We start from the raw sequence: 22,750 nt of genomic DNA, 5'->3' as shown, positions 1-22,750 counted from the left end.
TTAATTCTGACCTTGTGGGTGTCTACCCGCCTCATGTGTGTTTCTTGGAGACAACATATGGTAGGGTTTTGGATTCTAATCCATTCTTCTATTCGTCTACATTTTATGGGTGAGTTCATCCCATTCATGTTCAACGTTATGACTGTCACTTGTAGACTCCCTGGCATTTTGATATCCTTCCCTAATTCTAACCTTTCTTCTTCAGCTCTACCTTTTAGTCCAGTGATTTACTTTAAATCAGTCCCCCTTGTACTTCCCTTTCTACCCCCTCCCCTTCTTATTCCCTCCCTTATTTTCCCCTGTAGTCTTTTTAAAATCCCCCCCTCTCCCTCCCTTGTACTGCTTCCCTCCCCACCAGTCTGTTTTTTACCCTTCTACTCCCCTATAGGGCGCAAATATATTCTCTTCCCCAATGGATTGGATTGTTCTTCCCTCTTTGGGTCAGTTTCAAAGTACGTAAGAGTTGAGTATTTCCTATCTCCAACCTCTTTACCCTTTCAGTATATCAATGTTCTCCCCCCTCCCGCCATGAGCTTCTTTGTGACATATAAATTTACCCCCATTTGTTTCTTTTCCCATTTCTTTTAGTCATAACCTCTTTTCTTTTTTAGCTTTAGTCATGTATATATATATACATACACATGTATATGTATTTATGCATTCATATATCTATATACCTATTTATGTCTTGTCCTTTCATCCTATACAGTTTCTCACTGTTCCCTCTGAGTGTAGTTCTTCTAGCTGCTTAGGTGATAGCAACAGTTTTTAAGAGTTGCCAATGACCTCTTTTCTTATAGGGATACATATCATTTTAACTTATTGAGTTTCTTAAAAAAAACCTTTCTTGTTATTGTTGTTTTTCCCCTCTTTTTTAATTACCTTTTGATGATTCTCTTGAGTTCTGTGGTTGGACTTCAAATTTTCTGTTCAGGTCTGGTCTTTTATTTATGAATGCTTGGAACTCTTCTGTTGTGTTAAATGACCATACTTTCCCCTGTAAGAATATGGTCAGTTTTGATGGGTATTTTATTCTTGCTGTAGGCCTAGTTCCCTTGCTTTCCAGAATATCATATTACATGCCTTTCGGTCCTTCAGTGTGGATGCAGACAGATCCTGTGTTATCCTCACTGTGTTTCCATGGTATATGAATGGCTTCTTCTTGGCAGCTTATAATACTTGTTCTTTCATCTGATTGTTTTTGAATTTGGCTATAACATTTCTTGGTGTTGTCAGTTGGGGGTTAAATACAGGGGGTGATCTGTGGATTCTTTCAATCTCCACTTTCCCCTCTTGTTCTAGGATCTCGGGACAGTTTTCCTGGATAATTTCCTCTAGTATTATGTCCAGGCTTTTTTCTTTTGTCGTGGTCTTCTGGTAGTCCAATTAATTCTTAAATTGTCTCTTCTTGAACGATTTTCTAAATCGTCTGTTTTGTGAATGAGATGCTTCACATTTTCCTCAAATTTTTTTATTCTTTTTGTTTTGTTTTATAGTGTCCTGCTGCCTTGTGAGGTCACTTGATTCTAGTTGTTTTACTCTGGTTCTTAAAGATTGGATTTCATCTCTGGCTTTTTGGTCGTCTTTTTCCTTCTGGTCCGATTTTCTTTGAAGATCATCTTTCCTCCTCTTTATCTCGTCTTTCATCTCCTTTGCCTCATCTTTCATCTCCTTTGCCTCATTTTCCAGCTGAATGATTTTGGCTTTCAGGACACTATTTTCTAGTTTTAGTTCAAGTGCCTCTGTTTCCAGATGACTTATCTTAATTTTTAAGTTCTTTTCCCAATTGTCTTCAGCCTCTCTTAGTTGTGTTTTGAGTTCTTCCACAGCCTGTATCCAATTCGCTGGGATTTCTGGTTTATCGTTTGCTGATCTCTCCCCCTGTGTTCAGTTTGGTGAGTAGTAGCTGTCTATTGTAGTTTCTTTCATCTGTTTCTGTTGTTTGTTCAAATTCACCCCTTCTTTCCTCCCCGTATTTGTCTGTGCTCTTGTTCCTCTCATTTTTTTGGGGGGGGGGACTTCTATCAGTCTCCCCTCTTGGAGCTTTAACAGAGGATCTCTTGGTGTAATCTCTTGGGGAGGGTTGTTGGGGGTTTGAGCTTTCCTGTCCTCTGGAGGCTTTTGATTGGCTTAAAGTCCAGCAGTCAATGAGGATGGATGGAGAGCCTGGGCTTCCCTGTGTTCTGGAGACTTTTGATGGGATTGAGTTCAGCTTAGTTGTGCTGGGTTTACTCTGAGTTTTAAACTTCCTGGATGGCTGGAGCAGATATGGAGGATCTCCAAAGCTCTGGCCAGGCTGCCAGGTCGATGCTCCTTCTAGGCTGCCATCTTGACTTCGCCTCTAGGTTTCTGTTTTTTCAGAAGACCCTGCTCTCTAAGGGAGGAGGGGTCATGCTTGCCTGGTCTCTGAGGGCTCCTGATGGGATTCGTGAGTTGTAATTCCTATCAGTATGGGAAGGGAAGAAGCTAGTTTGAGATTTGGGAACTTTTGGAATGGGATGAGGAGAAAGAGAAGGGAAAAAGTGGAAGTGGAGGAGAAAGAAGCAGGTGGAAGAGGTGATTGTGGGAGACCAGGCAATTGGAGCAGTTGCAGCCAGGAGGGAAGAGGACCAGGGCTGGTAGTTTTATTGGCAATTAGTAAACATGGGGGATAAGAAAATAAAAAAGCAAAAAATAAAATGTCTGACCTCAAAAAGCATACAGGAAAATGAAGTCTGGATTCTTGCACCTCTCCTCCAACCCTCTGAGAAAGATTTATTCACATTTTTTTATCATTTGTATACTAAGGGGCAACTCTTAATCTTTAGGTTCAATTTCTTATACATTTTTATGTCCAACTTTTATTAGAAATATTCAACATCCTCTTTTGTTAGAGATTGATTACACTTTCCCCCATTCTTTAGCTTTTATGTTTCTAGGTGGCTTGGAGAATTCCCAACTTTTTTTGAAAGTTTTTAAATTTAAAAGAAATCAAGTTTGTCTGTTTTGTTTTTTCTAATCTCCTTTTTGCCATATATGGTTCCTGTCCATAGTTGTGAGTGATAAAAAAAAACTCATTTCCTTCCATTTTAAAAATGATGTGATTTTTTCTATAAGGATCATTTACCCATATGGAAATCTCAACTTGGTTTTTTATTTGCCCTAGTCTTCTCTAATTTCCCCTGAAGTTCTTACAAAATAATGAGTCCCTTTGTTGCTGTTCTTGGGCTTTATTAAGCACGAGATGCTAGGTGAGTTTGATTCTAGGTCTTGTTTAGCATAGTCTTCTATTCTATTTTTTCTCTTCTTTCATATAATACCTGATTATTTTGACAAATACTAATCTACAACATAGTTTTATGTCTAATATTTACCCTAACCCCTTCCTCTTTAAAAAAATATCATTTGGTATCCTTCACAATTCTGCTGAAAAAATCCTGTTTTTATTCTGTCTATATAAAGTATTGCTCTGAAAATTGATTGTTATAATGCTAAATTTGTGGGAAAATATGGGTAGGAATAGAGCTGGACCCACGATATCATTGGTATTAAAAACACCTTAATAAAGCAATTCCTTCCACCAGCCTTAGAGTTGTCACACATACTGAATGACTTGCCCAGTGTCCATAGCCAGTATGTGTCAGAGAGGACTTGAACCCACCAGGTATCAAGGCCAGATCTCTATCCACTATGATGATATTATTATCATTTTTATTGTTTTGTTGTGGCTCTGCCATGAACATTGAATATTTCTCTAGTTATTTTCTTTCTGTAAACTTGTATTTATATCTGTGTCTTGGTAGGTTACTTCCGCAGTATTTATTGTCACTATAAATGGAATTTCTACTCCTAACCTTTCCTCTTAGACTTTGTTAGTATTACACAGGAAGAAAGATAATTTTGTGGATCCTGCTGGTTTACTGAAGTTATTATCTTGATTTTTTGTTGTTGTTAATTCTCTCTGGCAATCAAAGTCAAATAGCATATTTTCTGCCAAAAGCAATACTTTTGTTTCCTCTTTTCCTATGCTTATTCATTTTTAGCACATGGTCTGAGATGGCTATCCCAACGAACACTGACATTTATGGCTCTGGTTCTATTAAATGGCTCCCAAATCCCCTCAGGGTCTGGTCTCTAGGAGAATCCTTAAGATATTAGGACAATATTTCTAATTCTATTGAATTGAGCCCCTAGTACTATGTTCTCAGTAAATATCATTAATTGTTATCACTTGGTCAAACACAACTCATAGAAATAGGTATTTACTAAGGAAGCATACTAAGAAGAGTCAGTACAAAAGATCTATCCTCCAAAGTCTGACACATTCCTATTAGTACATACAGAATCTAGAAGAAACAAGGCTTAAACTTATAAAGCAAATTAGGGTGCAGTGTATAGAGTACTGAGCCTGGCATCAGGAAGACTTGAAGTATAGCCTTAGACACATACTGACTGTATGATCCTTGACAAGACACTTAGCCTCTATCTGCCTCAGTTTCTTCAACTGTAAAAATTGGGTCTAATAATAGCACCTACCTCCCAGATCTGAGGATCAAATGTGACAATTTCTTTAAAGTTCTTAGAACAGTGCCTGGCACATAGTAGACACATACACATATGAGATATTATCATTGGTGAGTCCCTTAATCTCTCCTTGACCCATATAGTCCTCTGAAAAAAATTATACATGAATTGCTAGTTTTAGTTAGGAGAGAGCATTTTATCTCCTGAAATTCCTTCATGATGAAATCTTGTCTTAAAAAAATCATGCATTTTATGATAATCAAATGTATATAAATGAGATAAAAATTTAAATGAGTAGATAAAATTTTTATGAAGATATAAAAATTATAGAAATTAAAAATAGAAAATTAAATTATGCAATCTCAGAAAAAGAAATTGAACAAACAATAGTGAACTCCTAAATAGAGTGTGGGGAAGAAGCAGAGTCTTGGGAAGATAGGTTTAAAAGCCAAATCTATCAAATATTTAAGGAATGAATAACTCTTGTTCTATAGAAATTATTTTCAAAAACAGAGAAATAATCTAATCAAATCCCTCAGTGAAATATGGTCTTGATATTCAATCTTGACAGAGATGAAGCAGAGAAAGAAAACTGTGAAACACCATCACTAATGAATATTGATAAAAATAGTAAAGAAAATATTAAAAAAGACAGAAATATATTTAAAATCATTAACTATGGAAATGTATTTATGTCAGGAATGCAAAGATGGTACATTAATAAAATTTTAAATTAATCACATCAATACAAAAATTTTCAAATTTCTATTATGTCAATAGGCTTAGGAAAAGAACTTTTGACTAAATAAGACTTATTTTACATTTTAAATGCTTTTAAAAAGCAAAGAAATCATTGACTAACAAACATTTATTAAGTTTTAATTTTGTGTTGGACATTGTGCTAAGTACTGAGGATGCCAAGACCTAAATGAAACATAAACTTAGAAATATACTCCCAAATAGTGAGAAAAGTATTCCCTATTTGAGAAGACTTCCTAAGAGAACTGGAATGCAATCTGGCAGAAATTATGTTTAGGCCAACATCTTCTACCATATGTCACAGTAAATCCATAATGAATATATTACCTAAATATTAAAGATAATAACCATAAAAAAATTAGAAGAGGGAGCAGTTAGGTGGATCAGTGAATTGAGAGCTAGTTGTAAAGACAATAAGTCCTGGGTTCAAATCTAGTCTCAGACACATTCTGTCTGACCCTGAGCAAATCACTCAACCTCCATTGCCTAGCCCTTGCTGTTCTTCTTCTTCTTTTTTTTTTTTAACATTATTTTATTTGGTCATTTCCAAACATTGTTCATTGGAAACAAAAATCATTTTCTTTTCCTCTCCCCCCCCCACCTCTACCATAGCCAGCACATGATTCCACTGGGTATCACATATGTTCTTGACTTGAACCCATTTCCGTGTTGTTAGTATTTGCATTGGAGTGTTCATTTAGAGTCTCTCCTCAGTCATATCACCTCAACCCCTGTAGTCAAGCAGTTGCTTTTCTTCGGTGTTTTTACTCTCACAGTTTATCCTCTGCTTGTGGATAGTGTTTTTTAGATCCCTGCAGATTGTTCAGGGACATTGCATTGTCCCTAATGGAGAAGTCCATTACCTTTGATTGTACCACAGTGTATCAGTCTCTGTGTACAATGTTTTCCTGGTTCTGCTCCTTTCGCTCTGCATCACTTCCTGGAGGTTGTTCCAGTCTCTATGGAATTCCTCCACTTTATTATCCCTTTAAGCACAATAGTATTCCATCACCAACATATACCACAATTTGTTCAGCCATTCCCCAATTGAAGGGCATCCCCATATTTTCCAATTTTTGGCCACCACAAAGAGTGCAGCTATGAATATTCTTGTACAAGTCTTTTTCTTTATTATCTCTTTGGGGTACAAGCCCAGCAGTGCTATGGCTGGATCAAAGGGCAGACAGTCTTTTATCGCCCTTTGGGCATAGTTCCAAATTGCCCTCCAGAATGGTTGGATCAATTCACAACTCCACCAGCAATGAATTAGTGTCCCTACTTTGCCACATCCTCTCCAGCATTCATTACTTTCCTTTGCTGTCATGTTAGCCAATCTGCTAGGTGTGAGGTGATACCTCAGAGTTGCTTTGATTTGCATCTCTCAGATTATAAGAGATGTAGAGCACTTTTTCATGTGCTTATTAATAGTTTGGATTTCTTTGGCTGAGAACTGCCTGTTCATGTCCTTGCCCATTTATCAATTGGAGAATGGCTTGATTTTTTCTACAATTGATTTAGCTCTTTGTAAATTTGAGTAATTAAACCTTTGTCAAAGGTTTTTATGAAGATTGCTTCCCAATTTGTTGCTTTCCTTCTGATTTTAGTTACATTGGTTTTATTTGTACAAAAGCTTTTTAATTTGATGTATTCCAAATTATTTATTTTGCATTTTGTGACTCTTTCTAAGTCTTGCTTGGTTTTGAAGTCTTTCCCTTCCCAAAGGTCTGACATGTATGCTATTCTGTGTTTGCCTAATTTTCTTATAGTTTCCTTCTTTATGTTCAAGTCAATCACCCATTTTGAATTTATCTTGGTGTAGGGTGTGAGGTGTTGATCTAAACCTAATCTTTCCCACACTGTCCTCCAATTTTCCCAGCAGTTTTTATGAAATAGTGGATTTTTATCCCCAAAGCTGGGTTCTCTGGGTTTATCGTATACTGTCCTGTTGAGGTCACTTACCCTGAGTCTATTCCACTGATCCTAATTGTTTTGATGACCACTGCTTTATAATATAGTCTGAGATCTGGAACTGCAAGGCCCCTTTCCTTTGTATTTTTTTTCATTGTTTCCTTGGATATCCTTGATCCTTTGTTCTTCCAAATGAACTTTGTTATGGTTTTTTCTAAATCAATAAAAAATTTTTTTTGGAAGTTCAATGGGTATGGCACTAAATAGATAAATGAGTTTGGGTAGGATGGCCATTTTTATTATATTGGCTTGTCCTACCCATGAGCAGTTAATGTTCTTCCAATTGTTCAAGTCTAGCTTTAGTTGTGTGGAGAGTGTTTTGTAGTTGTGTTCATATAGTTCCTGTGTTTGTCTCAGGAGGTAGATTCCTAGGTATATTATTTTGTCTAAGGTGATATTGAATGGAATTTCTCTTTCTAGTTCTTGCTGCTGAGCTGTGTTGGAAATATATAGAAATGCTGATGACTTATGTGGGTTTATTTTGTATCCTGCAACTTTGCTAAAGTTGTTGATTATTTTGATTAGCTTTTTAGTTGAATCTCTAGGATTCTTTAAGTAGACCATCATGTCATCCACAAAGAGTGATAACTCCTTGCTGTTCTTCTACCTTCAACTAATGCCCAATATTGATTCTAAGATAGAAGGTAAAGAATATTTTTAAGTTAAAAGAGAAGCAGATCATATACCTTTCACAGCTATGATGAGAAGAAAATTCTTAATAATAGAGGGTCATGAAAAAGAAAAAAAAATTCAATGACATGAAATTGAAAATCTGTTCTATCAATGCAAGAAGAATAAGAAAGGTTAATGTTGACTAGGAAAGTAGGGATTATGCCTTATTTAAGCTTTATATTTCATGACCTACCCCAAACCCCAACATTCCACCTGTTAAGCATTAGGCTTAGCACATAATAAGAACCTAATAGATCTTGTTGAATGAATGGAGCCCTATTTTATCGTTGAGGAAACAGGTTTAGGAACAAAAACTTCCTTGCCCAACATTGCACAACTAGTAAGTGCAAATTCATTTTACATGCACTATGGTCTCTAAGTCTAGAACTCTTCATTGTACCAACTGTCTCTATTCCTCCTTAGAAGGTGTGCCTAGCTAGTGTGAAGCATCTTCATGTGGATGATAAGAAAAACTCCTTTCCCATTTTGGTTTAGAGACCACCATCTTTGAGCCTTTAGGGGAAGTTGCAAAGAGATTCATAAAGTTACAAGTTTGTTCCTCCCTGGGCATCTTCAACCAGAGTCATGGGCACTGGTCAAACATGTAGTAGGAGGGATTCTTGTTCAGGCATGGGTTGGAATATGGATTTTGCGTGTACTACATTACATGACTATTACATATATGTAGATATATGAATATTGTTTCCCTAAGTTGAATGTAAGATAGTTGAAGGTGAATCCCACTTTTATCTTTGTATTCCTAGCACCTAGGATAGTTCCTGGAACATAGTTAACTACTTCATAAATGTTTGCTAATCAAAAAACTAGCAGACCACTTGAGGTCCATCCCAAGTTGTTTGAGACTCATTTATACTAGAAATTTTCCATTGACCCCATCAGATAACATTTCTATCAAAGTTCCATCCATACTTGCAATATACTTTCAATCTTGGACATCTCTCAGCACTGTACATCTCTCAACACCGTACACAATATGGACAGCCATATTGTGCTGTCTACTTGTGTCTTTGAGCCTCTCACTGCATGAGACTCTCCTGAGGGTCACCTTTCCTGATTCCTTGAAGGACCCATAAAGCTCTGTCCTAGGATATCTATTTCTTTTTATGGGCATCCTGGGTCACTGCCCTGGGAAGAAAGGAGATAGCATGCCACTTCTGTTCTTATTTTCTCTACCAAGAAAAATAATTTTCAGAATGATAGAGAATAAGCTTGACTAGCAAGAAGATGAAATATAAGAGATGCCAAAGAATATGCCAAAATTTTCCATAATATTCATGTCTAGAAGATGGAAACTTGAGGACTTGTCAATAAATATAGAGTCAGAAGCTGGTTAAGCTCTATATAGTCTGATTGTGCATGTATGAAGTTGTCGATGTGAGTTGTGTATCCATAAACATGTCAGTATGTACATATATGTTGCATGTATCTGAATTAATCTGCATGCAGAGGTGTGTCAAAGTCTTTCTCTATATATATGTGTGTGTGTGTGTGTGTGTGTGTGTGTGTGTGCATGCATCTGTCACTATATATGTCTACAGTTGTATACAGGTATTCCAAAAGTCGTAGTGCAATGAAAAGCTAATATATCTTAAAACTGAGACTTCTGAGGCACCTTATATATTTCTCTCTGTGTTTGTGTGCATAGAGTATATCTGTGCACAAAACTATGCTTATCTATATAAAAATCTCTCTGTAAAGGATTATATTTGTTCATAGGTATGTCAGTATGTGAATATATTTGTATATGTTTATATGTGTCTTTGTATGAATAGTTTTGTCCAGATGTTTTTATTTCTGTGTATGTATGTGTCTGTGTTTGCATCATGGTATGTTCTAACAAGGGATACTCATGTATCTGTGTATGTGTGTGTATGTGTGTGTGTGTAAAAAGGATCCAAGTGAATAATTCCCTCAGAAGCCCATTCATCTTAGAGAAGATGCTTACACCTTGGCAAACCAAACTGTGGGAGGATGCTGTTTTCCTGCCTAGGAGAGTTTTGTCTATTGCATTTCTGTATGAAGTCTCTTCATCAATGGGCCCTTCAGTTCCTTGCCCCCTTTATCCCTCCCACACTGCACACCTCAGGAGAGAGCCCTAAAGCATTCTGCTCCAGGGGCTGCCAGGGCATATTTCTAGGTCTCTGATGTCCCCCCTTAGGAACTCAGGCTTTGGGCTCTGTACAGTTATTTGACCGGCAGCAGTCACTGCCAAAGCTACAACTGATGATCAGAACAAGGACTGCCCAAACTTCTGAGCAAGGGTCTTTTGATGTGCCTGGGGTGAAGGAGGGTGGGGGCATGGCTGCCTTTGAAAGGAGGCTCAGCCAGCAAGGGGGTCTCCCTGAGGAGAGGCCTTTGATGGGTGTCCTGTCCCATAACTGGATGTTCTTAAGAAGCACCAAAGACCAGTGAGAACTGACTAAAAGTTGGTAGCAGAGACAAGCACCCCCATTCCCTAACTGAATCAACCAGTAAGGATTTATTGAGAGACCCCCTACTTGTGCAGGGGAGTAGGGGGATTGGGAAATTGAAAATGTAAAATATGCAGAAAAGTGAAAAGGTCTATGAAAGAGACCTGACTTTTTGACTCTTTCCAGCACAGAATCCCAGAGTCGTAGGGAATCTCATTGGGCATCTACTCCAAGTCTATCTGCCATTCCAACTCAGCTTGAAAGACTTCCAGTGCAAGGGAACTCACTACCCATCCCACCTCTCTTTTAGGCAGATGTTTCCAATTTTGGACAGTTCTAAGTGTTAACAGAATTTGTTATATTTTTTTCCTCTTTTTTAAAATGAAAAAATCCAAGCCTTGGATTTCATAATCTAATCAGGAATAATCAACTCCTGGTAAGGATTCTCTTTCTATCCATGGGGATTAGCATCTACAATTTAACTTAAAAAGTTAGAAAGCTGCCTTGGTCACTGAGCATTTAAATGACTTGCCTAGGGTCTCAGAGTCAGCATGTGACATATTAAGTGAGATATTAACACTGGTCTTTTTGACAAAATTTGGCTCTCCTTTCATTATATCCCACTGTGCTCTCTTCCTTCTTCTGTCTTCCCTCCCTCCCCTTCTCTCTCTCTCTCTCCCCTCACTTCTCTCTCTCTCTCTCTCTCTCTTTCTCTCTCTCTCTCTCTCTCTCTCTCTCTCTCTCCTGAGAGTTATTTCTTTGGGAATTCCTATTAATTATTCAATTAATTTTTCTAAGATTAAGTTATTTAAATTTTCTATTTCTTGTCCTTTTAATTTGGGTATTTTAGATTTAAAAATATTTATCTAATTGATCATTTTTACCTCCTTATAATTGGCTAAATAGCTTATAATTTTCCTTTATTTCTTTTTTATTTTTGAAATTCATAATTTGTTTATAGGTTGGCTAGTAGTTTACCCATTTTTTGGCATTATTAAAATAGATTTATAGCTTTACATGTCAATTTTATGTTTCTTTTTTGCTTTCAATTTTGTTTATCTCTTATTTGATTTTCATAATTTATATTTTCAGATTTGTGCACTTTTATGTTTCTTTTCTGATGTATTTAATTGTATGCCCAAATCATTGACTTGTTCATTTTCTCTATGTTGATGAAAATGTTTAGAAATATAATTTTCCCCCTGATAATTGCCTTGGCTGTATACAAAGATTTGTTATCATGTCAGTTATTCTTGTCATTCTCTTTAATGAAATTATCTAGTGTGTGTAGAAGTTGTTCTTTGATACATCAAGTTTTTAGAATTACATTATTTAGCTGCTATTTAAATTTAAATCCTTTATTCAAAAGTGTTTTATTGATTTTTGTGTTATTAAAGGAATACATTTGATATTTTTGTTTCTACATGTGTCTCTTATGTTTCATGCTATTAGATTAAACCTATTATTCTAGTCAGTGCTTTTAAAACTCCAGTTCTGTTATGTGGCATGTTAGTAACACTTCCTAGTGTCATTTATTTCATGAACATACCTTCCTCCAATTCACTGATAAAAATAATGAATATTATTGGACCAGGGCAAATCCCTGTATCACTAGAATAGAAATATCCTTCTATTTTGAAATAAAAGTATTCATCACTCCTCTTAGGGTCTGGTCCTTGAGATCACTTTGATAGCAAACAGTGCTCTCATTCAGCCCAAAGTACTTGTATCCTGTGCCTAAGGATATCCTAAATAACTTTGGAAGCTACTTACCTAAAATTCATGTATACTCTGGCTAGAGTCTTTCCATGATTTACTAGTTTTAAAAGGGGTGATGCTTGGAGGTCAGTCCTGGACTTGGAGTCAGAAAGATTTGAATTCAAATTCTGCTTCTGATCTTTATCAGTTCCATGAGTTTGGGCAACTTAATTGACTTCTCTTAGCCTCAGTTTACTCCTCTGTAAAATAGGAATAATAACGTAATAATGACACAAATTACAGGGTTATTGTGAGTATCAGGTGAAATAAAAATGATCAAAGCACTTTGTAAAAATTTAAGTGGTATGTACTACCTATCATTACTCTTATTATTCTATTACCAATATTCCAAGGATCTATGGGTTCATCAATATCAGTACTATTTTAATGGATGAACAGCTTTTCCTAGCCTTAGTAAATGGTATCTGTTAGTTAAAAAAGCTTTTACAAACTAAGAGTTATTGGTTAACTTTCTAGTTATGGATTTCTAATCTTAAGCTATCCTCAGCCAATATAGATTACTGAACACATGCTTCATACCTTTCCAACATGTATAACCTGTCTAGATTCATACTCTACTGCCATTTATTTGATCATTATTGGTAATTATGGGAGTTAGGGTCACCTTCAACCTAAGATGACATATGAGAAAAGTAATACTTCTGTAGAGCCAGTATAGAGAACCTGCAAAAATAGTAAATTCAGCTATTCTGGAATCATGTGTTCTTTTTTTAATTTTATTTAATTAATTTATAATATTTTCCATGGTTACAAGATTCATGTTCTTTCAGCAATTGCTCTGAGTTTTACATGTATCATTGATCAAGACCCATCTCTATACCATTAATGCTTGTGTAATCAGAGTCTATATCCCCAATCATATCCCCATCAACCCTTGGGATAAAGCAGTTGTCTTCTGTGTTTCTATTCCTACAGTTCTTCCTCTGACTGTAAATAGCATTCCTTCTCCCAAGTCCCTCCAAATTGTCCTTGATCATTGCATTGCGGGTAGTAGAGAAGTCCATTACATTTGACTGTGACACAGTCTCTGTGTTTAAGGTTCTCCTGGTTCTGCTCCTTTCACTCTGCATCAATTCCTGGAGGTCATTCCAGTTCCCATGGAATTCCTCCACTTTATTATTCCTTTGAGCACAATAGTATTCCATCACCAACACATACCACAATTTGTTCAGCCATTCCCCAATTGAAGGGCATCCCCTCATTTTCCAATTTTTTTGCCACCACAAAGAACACAGCTATGAATATTCTTGTACATGTATTTTCCTTATTATCTCATTGGGGTACAAACCCAGCAGCTCTATGGCTGGATCAAAGGGTGGACAATCTTTTAGTGCCCTTTGGGCATGGTTCCAAATTACCTTCCAGAATGGTTGTATCATGGAATCATGTGTTCTTGATGAACCTATGCTATCTTGCAGTAATCTACCATCTTTTCCATGTGCTGATAAATCATCCCTTTAATACTTTATTATGATGGGTGAAGAAAGTCTGGGGAAAGGGAAACTGCTCAGAACAGAGTTGAAAGTATGAACAGAAAGCTATGGATATGCAGGGAAATAGGCAGTGTCAAAACCTAGTAGCTTGAGGGAGTTGACATATATTTTGCTTAGTTGATAGATTGCTTCCATAGTTTGGAAACAAGGTGTGATTGGGCAATCACTTAGGATATCTATTTCCATATGAAGATGGGTTGAATGAACAAGGAATGGAAAAGAAGGGAATATAGAACAGGAGAAGAGAAGGGGAAAGGAGAAGAGAGGAGGGGAGGGGAGGGGAAGAAGGAAATGGAAGAAGGGGAATATAGCTCACTTGGACTCCCTACTTATAGAAATATGAATTTTTATTTAAATTAACTGATGACTTCATGATGGTGATGGCTATATGTCCCAAGGCTCTCTCTTGCACTGACATTCTGCAACCTAAGGTATCATCTCCCTATAATTAATTTTCTAAGATCTCTTTCAGGTCAGGTAGTGCATGTTTTATATTCTAAGATACCTGCTACTCTGCTCTTCCATCTTATATTCTAAGTGGTGATCATTTAGAAAACAAGGGGAAAATCCTGACATTTGTGGAAGTTCTATCTGAGTCAAACCCTGACTGAGGGGCAGCAAATGAAGTAGCCAATCCTACCCCTGGATGGAGATGCTTGCTGGTGGATTCTGAGATATAATCTCCACCTATTTCTCCAGTGAGTTGGCCCTGAGCAAACGATTGCATCTGTGTTGGAAAGATGCTTTATAAATAAATGATTAGTATTATAATGTTGTTATTCAAAGATGCATGTCCTTGAACAGATGGAGGTTTACAGGCTGAGAGAAAACTGAAGAAATTTTTTTAAACAGCTTAGGGGGGGGGTCATTTATCCTGTCTCCTGGGGCCAATAGCTTGTATTCCATTGTGTGCTTGAGTGACAAGCCAGGGATAAAAGTAAGTGTGGATTCTCAGAAAGATAAGGAATTTACTTCTGTAAGGACCACAATGCTTAGAGCTGTCAGATCTAGGGGGACCTTAGAACACAAAAAAACTGTAAGATGAGTGATCATTTGGCCCCTCTCTTTCCTTTTGCAAGTGAGTAAACAGAGCCAGAAAAGAGAAGAGATTTCCCCAAGATCACAAGACTAATTAAGAACAGCTAGGATGAAAACTTGGGAGTCCAGATTCTGCACCCTTATTAGAGGCAACAGAGAGACAGAGTAGAATAATGGATAGAGAGCTGGCCTCAAAATTAGAAAGATCTGGGTCTAAGTCCCACCTTGACTATAAAGCTGTGTGACTGTGATTAAATCATTCAAGTTCTCATTGCTCTAGGTAGCTGCTTCAAACTCTTAAGTTGTGGGGTTGGTACTGATCTCCACTGGTAGGGGGAACTTCCTCATATTTAGAGTTCCCTATATCAGTGAAAGCACAACTCCAGTTTTCCTTTGGAAAATGGCTTTGTTTAGTGGAAAGACTGCTGGATTGGGAGTCAAAGCATTGAAGTTTGGGTCTATTATCCCTTAGACACTGGGAAAGCTGCTTTATTTCTCTAGATCTCACTTTCTGCATCTGAAAACTATGCAAGTTGGACTGGATGACTTCTGAGATCTCTTTTGGTTCTAAATATATGATGCTAGGATTACATACATAGCCTCATTTTGGAGGAGAGTGGAGAGGAATTGAAATTTTATACCTGTCTTCAGGGAAACTGCTCTGCAATAATTTCACAAAGGACCTTCATTTTAAGTAGAACTAGTACTCTCTCCTCTTGAATAGGAAACCAGAGTTGACTTCTTTTCTCACCAAAAATGACTTGACAAAACCTTTATTTTAGCATTTCTTTACATAAAAGAAAATGGCAAGCTGACACAATAAACTGACTAAATGTGGAAATGAATGAATGAATGATGGTGATGATTATGATGATTATTCCCATCCTGGTAGTACTTTAAGATTTACAAAATGATCTCTTCTCAACATCCTGGTGGTATAAGACCAGACTTGTGTTGCCATTGTTGAGATCTGTCCAACTCTTTGTAATCCCATTTGCAGTTTTCTTGGTAAAAACATTGGAGTAGTTTGCTACTGCATTTTCCAGCTCACTTTACAGATGAGGAAATGGAGGCAAACAGGATTAAGTGACTTGCACAGGGTAACACAACTAGTAATTGCCTGAGGCCATATATGAACTCATGAAGGTAAGCCTTACTAATTTCAGTCCTGGCACCAGGATTGTACAGAGGCATAAATAGGCCCAGAGTAATTAAATGACTTGTGTAAGATCTCCTAGAAGGGGACTCTTGATTCTAAGAAAAGCAGATCTTGTTCCCTCTTTTCATGGTCTCTCCACCCAGGGATCCATTTGGCCTCTTAGCCAAGTCCTTCATATTTGAATGCATCTGTTTTGTTAGTGTAGAAGTCCCTTCTTCCTTAAGTATGCCACCCATCTCTTGGTATAGAGAAAAAGGGACCAGAGGTATAGAATAGGATGTGTTTTCAGACATGACCAATAAATGAATCTGTTATATCTGAATCTACTCATTGATTATAAGCAGCTTCTGTTGGAGTATGAAGGTGTGGGCATGAGTGAATACTGATGGAGAAAGAAAGGAAGTGTTGACAGGAGAAAGAAGGGAAGAAAGAGAAGGGAGGAAGGAAGAAATGAAGGGAACAGAGCATCACTAAAACATTAAAATATCCATGGCAAGGAACAAAAAATGTTCAGAAGAGGGCATATACAACCAGAAAAATGCTATTACTATTATGTTAAATGTAATATATATATATATATATATATATATATATATATATACTTTAAAAACTATATGCAAAAATTCCCAGTTGACATAAACAAAATTTTTATTTTTCTTTGTATATTGAAATGTTCATGTTTCTTTATCAAAATAGGTAAGTGATGCATTGGATAGAGTACTATTGACTTAGGAAGACCTAATTTCAAATCCAGGCTTAGACACTTATTGGCTACATGATCTTGGCTAAGTTATTCAATCTCTCTGCCTCATTTTTCTTAACTCTTATAAATGAGGATAATGACAGCACCCACATCCCAAGGTTGTTGTGAAGATCTAATGAGATTATATTTGTGAAAGGTACTAAGCATAGTGCCTGGTACATAGTAGACATTTTATAAATGTTAGTTATTGTTATTTTCATAATTTAAAAGCCACAAGTTTTGAAGGACAATGGCAAGTTCAAGAGTGGATAGAATGGGGGGGGGGGTCAGGAGACTATGCCATTTAAAGACTAACCAGTCTAAAACAACTGGGGATGATTAAGCTGGAGGAGACAGGGTGGACAGGTTAGCTCTCCTTGGAGATTTTCAGGGCTATCACATGGAAGAGGGATGCCCTGGAAAGCAGTTTTAAATTACTACTAATTTTTGCACAGATTTTAGCTCATTGTAAGAATTAACATTAAAACTGTCCAGCAAATAAATGGGCTCTCAACAGGTTGTGAATTCTTCAACCCTGGAGGTATTCTAATAAAGGTTGACTGACCATTTGTCAGAGATGCAAAAGGAAAAGGTTTTGGTCAGTTATGGATTGAATGGTGTGGTCTTTGAACACTACTTCCAGGCCTAAAGTTTTTATCTTTAAAATTATTTTTTCCTCTATCACATTTTAAAATAAATTTTCAACATCCTTTTTTAAATTTTGAGTTCTAAATTCCCTCCCTTCTTATGATCCTCCCTTTTTCAATCCCTCCCCACCAAGACAGTAAGCAATCTGACATAGATTTTTTTACATATGCAATTGTGTAACATATTTTTTCCATATTAGTCATTTTTGGGAGAGATCTCAAAGAAAAAGAGAAGGAGGAGGAGAAATAGAAAGAAGAAAGAAAGAAGAAAGAAAGAAGAAAGAAAGAAAGAAAGAAAGAAAGAAAGAAAGAAAGAAAGAAAGAAAGAAAGAAAGAAAGAAGAAACAAAGAAAGAAAGAAAGGAAGGAAGGAAGGAAAGAAGGAAGGAAGGAAGGAAGGAAGGAAGGAAGGAAGGAAGGAAGGGAGGGAGGGAGAGAGAGAGAAAAAAGAGAGAGAAAGGAAGGAAGGAAGGAAGGAAGGAAGGAAGGAAGGAAGGAAGGAAGAAGAAGAAAGAAAGAAAGAAGAAGAAAGAAAGAAAGAAAGAAAGAAGAAAGAAAGAAGAAAGAAAGAAAGAAAGAAAGAAAGAAAGAAAGAAAGAAAGAAAGAAAGAAAGAAAGAAAGAAAGAAAGAAAGAAAGAAAGAAAGGAAGAAAGAAAGAAAGAAGAAGGAAGGAAGAAGAAGGAAGGAAGGAAGGAAGGACAAAGAAGAAAGGAAGAAGGAAGAAGAAAGAAAGAAAGAAAGAAAGAAAGAAAGAAAGAAAGAGAGAGAGAGAGAGAGAGAGAGAGAGAGAGAGAGAGAGAGAGAGAGAGAGAGAGAGAGAGAGAGAGAGAGAGAGAGAGAGGGCAGGGAGGGAGGGGGAGAGAGAGAGAGAGAGAGAGAGAGAGAGAGAGAGAGAGAGAGAGAGAGAGAGAGAGAGAAAGAAAGGAAGGAAGGAAGGAAGGAAGGAAGGAAGGAAGGAAGGAAGGAAGGAAGGAAGGAAGGAAGGAAGGAAGGAAGGAAGGAAGGAAGGAAGGAAGGAAGGAAGGAAGGAAGGAAAAGAGAAAGAAAATGAAATACAGTATGTTTCACTGGCATTCAGACTCCATCAGTTCTTTTTCAGAGGACAGATGATATTTTTCATGAGCCTCTGGGATTGTCTTCAATCACTGCATTGTAGAGGATAACTAGGTCATTGACAATTGTTTGTCAATAAATATTGCCATTACTGTGAATAGTGTTCTGGTCCTGCTCACTTCACTTTGCATCAGTTCATGTAAGTCTTTCTAGATTTTTATGAAATCATCCTGCTTGTCATTTCTTATAGCACAATAATATCCATCACAGTCATATACCACAATTTGCCCACCCATTCTTGAATTGATGATGATCTCTCAATTTCCATTCTTTGCCATCACATAAAGAACTCTTGAGTCTACATTTTTTAAAGAATCAAAGACAACTATATGATGAGTATCTTTCATTTATCAGATGCTTTCCCAAGAAATTGTAGCAGCAGAATTAAAGGAATTCTTGGGAAAGACTTATAACTATAGTTATAAACTGAGGCAAGGAGCCTTTAGTGTATCTTTCCTTAGAAACTGAGAACAATATAACTGGACTATGCAGCATATTAATATAGAGAAAACTATCATGGAGGCCTTGTATCACAGATGAAAGAACTAGGAACTAGGAGATATGTAACATCTATTCCTGGCCCCACTAGTAGACTTATGGCCCTTGGAGAGGTCCCTTCCTCTTTGCATATCTTAGTTTTCTCATATATATAAAATGGGTTACAGCCTTTAGTTACTACTACTGGAGAAGCTAAGGTTGGGGAATTCCTAAAACTCAGTTTGGTATATGGTAACACCCTCTCTCATCCCTTCATCCCCACCAGGCTATAAAAGACAAAGAAAGTGAGCAAATCCTGACAGGAAAAGCAGAATAAGTTGAAGTTTCCATTCTATTCAGGAGTGGGGGAGGGAACTCAGTGACCAGTGTGCATTTCTGTAAGTGAGATAGGGAGAACCAGGTTAGATAGATAGACAAAGAGACAGATAGAGAGACAGACAGACAGACAGACAGATAGATAGATAGATAGATAGATAGATAGATAGATAGATAGATAGATAGATAGATAGATAGATGGATGGATGGAAGAATAGATGGATGGATGGATGGATGGATGGATGGATGGATGGATGGATGGATAGACAGACAGACAGGTAGGCAGACAGACAGACAGACAGAGAGAGAGAGATAGATAGATAGATAGATAGATAGATAGATAGATAGATGGATGGATAGAGATAGATAGATAAGTAGATGGATAGATGGATAAATGGATAGAAAAATGGATGGATGGATAGGTAGATAGACAGATAGGAAAACATACAAACTAAAAGGCAAACAGCTAGATGGACAAGTAAACACAAACAAATAAATGTATGAATGAATGAATGAATGGATAGACTTGTAAATGAATGTATATTTAAATGAACAGAAATATAAATGAATGAATGCATGGGTTACAACACTTTCACTATCTAATAGGACCAATATACAGAAAGTGCTTTATAACCATGAAACATTGCAGAAAGTGATCTGTTATTATGAGACTAGAATCTGGAATTCCTCTCTACTTCCCACTAACATGTACACAAAGAGAAGGAAATTTCCCAAGTGGAGTTGGTTACAGACTTGGTGCCCCAGAATCAGACTCCAGACCAATATGTATCTAGACCAAGATGATCTTTCTTATACTGTTCTTTTCTATTCTACTTTTTCTGCTTCAAACATAACAGAAAAAAAAAAAAACAACTTGTCTGGCCCTCAGGAACCAAAGCTTTTGTTTGTTTGTTTTCCAGCTGCAAAGATAGAGAGAACCCCCCAGACCCTAATTCCAGCATAGCTCATTGAAATAAGTCAATTTATTCCTCAGCAGCCAGAAGTTCTTACCTCCCTCCCTTCACTGCCATCCCTCCTCGCACTCCCCACCCATCCCATCCCGGGTGTCCTGGACTGTGCAGACAGAAAGAAAGGCTATTGAATACTTTTTACTTCTGTTTGATAAAAAAGCATGTTTGTTTTCGTTGGTGGATTGAAAGCCCGAGATGGGCCGGTCGTGTAAATAAAACATGCAGTTTCATTTAAAAAATTTATTACAAGGAATTTTGTTTATGATTTCATGTTCTCTAGTAATAATTAATTGGAGGTCTTCTGTGGTCCCCACAGACCCACAATCATTCTGAATGTACGAAAGGAGAGCCCGCCCACATCGAGGGTCTCCAGAGCAGCCCAAGGAGCTCCTGGCAGCTTTGCTGGTCATTTAGCATAGATTTAGACTATCAGGAATGGGACATAGTACCAGGCCTATATAAGCCCATATGCCAAGATAAAAGACCCAAAATGCACTCAACAAATAAAATAAAAACAACAATAACTTATGCATCTCCAATTCTTTAAAGATTTCAAAGTTGTTTCTATATAGTGCTCATGAGGAGTAGGGAGCACAAGGCTGTTCAGTCCAGATGATGGCTGATCATCTGGCTTATAGATGGGGAAACTGAGTCTTGGGTATGTAGTAACTTAGCTTAGCTCATATAGCTGTTAAGTTTAAGCTCTTCAACTCCTAAAAGAGATGTGGCAGAGGGGAAATAGTACAGGACCTTAGAGTCAGGAGGCCTGCTTTGAGCTCTGATTCTACCACCAGATCATTAGGCAACTCTAAGCAGGTTTTCTCCCTAGACTCCAGTTTTTTGATCTTCAAAATGGGGATCTCAATTGTCAAATCTAGCATGAAAGACATTGGTTCAAATCCCTCCTCTGCTATAAGGTGTGACTTTGAGCAAACCATTGTATCTCATTGGACCTGTTTCCTCATCTGTAAAATGAAAGAATTATGTTTTAATGTGTTTATGCCACTTTCTGCTCTAAGTCTTTGATTTAAAGCTCCTAGGACCTTGGCCTTTCCCTTGCAGGGATGTTGTGGGGAATATGATTAGATAATTTTTTTTAATATATTTTATTTGATCATTTCCAAGCATTATTCGTTAAAGACATAGATCATTTTCTTTTCCTCCCCCCCCCCACCCCCCATGGCCGACGCGTAAGTCCACTGGGCATTAGATGTTTTCTTGATTTGAACCCATTGCTTTGTTGATAGTATTTGCATTAGAGTGTTCATTTAGAGTCTCTCCTCTGTCATGTCCCCTCAACCTCTGTATTCAGGCAGTTGCTTTTTCTCGGTGTTTCCACTCCCATAGTTTATCCTTTGCTTATGAATGGTGTTTTTTTCTCCTGGGTCCCTGCAAGTTGTTCAGGGACATTACACCACCACCAATGGAGAAGTCCATTACGTTCGATGATACCACAGTGTGTTTGTCTCTGTGTACAATGTTCTCCTGGTTCTGCTCCTCTCGCTCTGCATCACTTCCTGGAGGTTGTTCCAGTCTCCATGGAACTTCTCCACTTTATTATTCCTTTTAGCACAATAGTACTCCATCACCAACATATACCACAGTTTGTTCAGCCATTCCCCAATTGATGGGCATCCCCTCATTTTCCAGTTTTGGGCCACCACAAAGAGCGCAGCTATGAATATTTTTGTACAAGTCTTTTTGTCCATTATCTCTTTGGGGTACAGACCCAGCAGTGCTATGGCTGGGTCAAAGGGTAGATATTCTTTTAGCACCCTTTGGGCATAGTTCCAAATTGCCCTCCAGAATGGTTGGATCAGTTCACAGCTCCACCAGCAATGAATTAATGTCCCTATTTTGCCACATCCCCTCCAGCATTCATTACTTTCCTTTGCTGTTATGTTAGCCAATCTGCTAGGTGTGAGGTGATACCTCAGAGTTGTTTTGATTTGCATCTCTCTGATTATAAGAGATGTAGAACACTTCTTCATGTGCTTGTTAATAGTTTTGATTTCTTTATCTGAGAACTGCCTATCCATTTCCCTTGCCCATTTATCAATTGGAGAATGGCTTGATTTTTTGTACAATTGATTTAGTTCTTTATAAATATGAGTAATTAAACCTTTGTCAGAGGTTTCTATGAAGATTTTTTCCCAATTTGTTGTTTCCCTTCTGATTTTAGTTATATTGGTTTTGTTTGTACAAAAGCTTTTTAGTTTGATGTAGTCAAAATTATTTATTTTACATTTTGTGATTCTTTCTATATCTTGCTTGGTTTTAAAGCCTTTCCCCTCCCAAAGGTCTGACATGTATACTATTCTGTGTTTACCCAATTTACTTATGGTTTCCTTCTTTATGTTTAAGTCACTCACCCATTTTGAATTTATCTTGGTGTAGGGTGTGAGGTGTTGATCTATTCCTAGTCTCTCCCACACTGTCTTCCAATTTTCCCAGCAGTTTTTATCGAATAGTGGATTTTTGTCCCAAAAGCTGGGATCTTTGGGTTTATCGTATACTGTCTTGCTGAGGTCGCTTTCCCCCAGTCTATTCCACTGATCTTCCTTTCTGTTTCTTAGCCAGTACCAAATTGTTTTGATGACTGCTGCTTTGTAATATAGTTTTAGGTCAGGGACTGCAAGGCCCCCATCATATGTGTTTTTT

Source organism: Monodelphis domestica, chromosome 6 (genome assembly GCF_027887165.1).
Source record: "Monodelphis domestica isolate mMonDom1 chromosome 6, mMonDom1.pri, whole genome shotgun sequence".
NCBI classification, from domain to species: Eukaryota; Metazoa; Chordata; class Mammalia; order Didelphimorphia; family Didelphidae; genus Monodelphis; species Monodelphis domestica.
Note: the sequence above shows the minus strand (reverse complement) of the source record.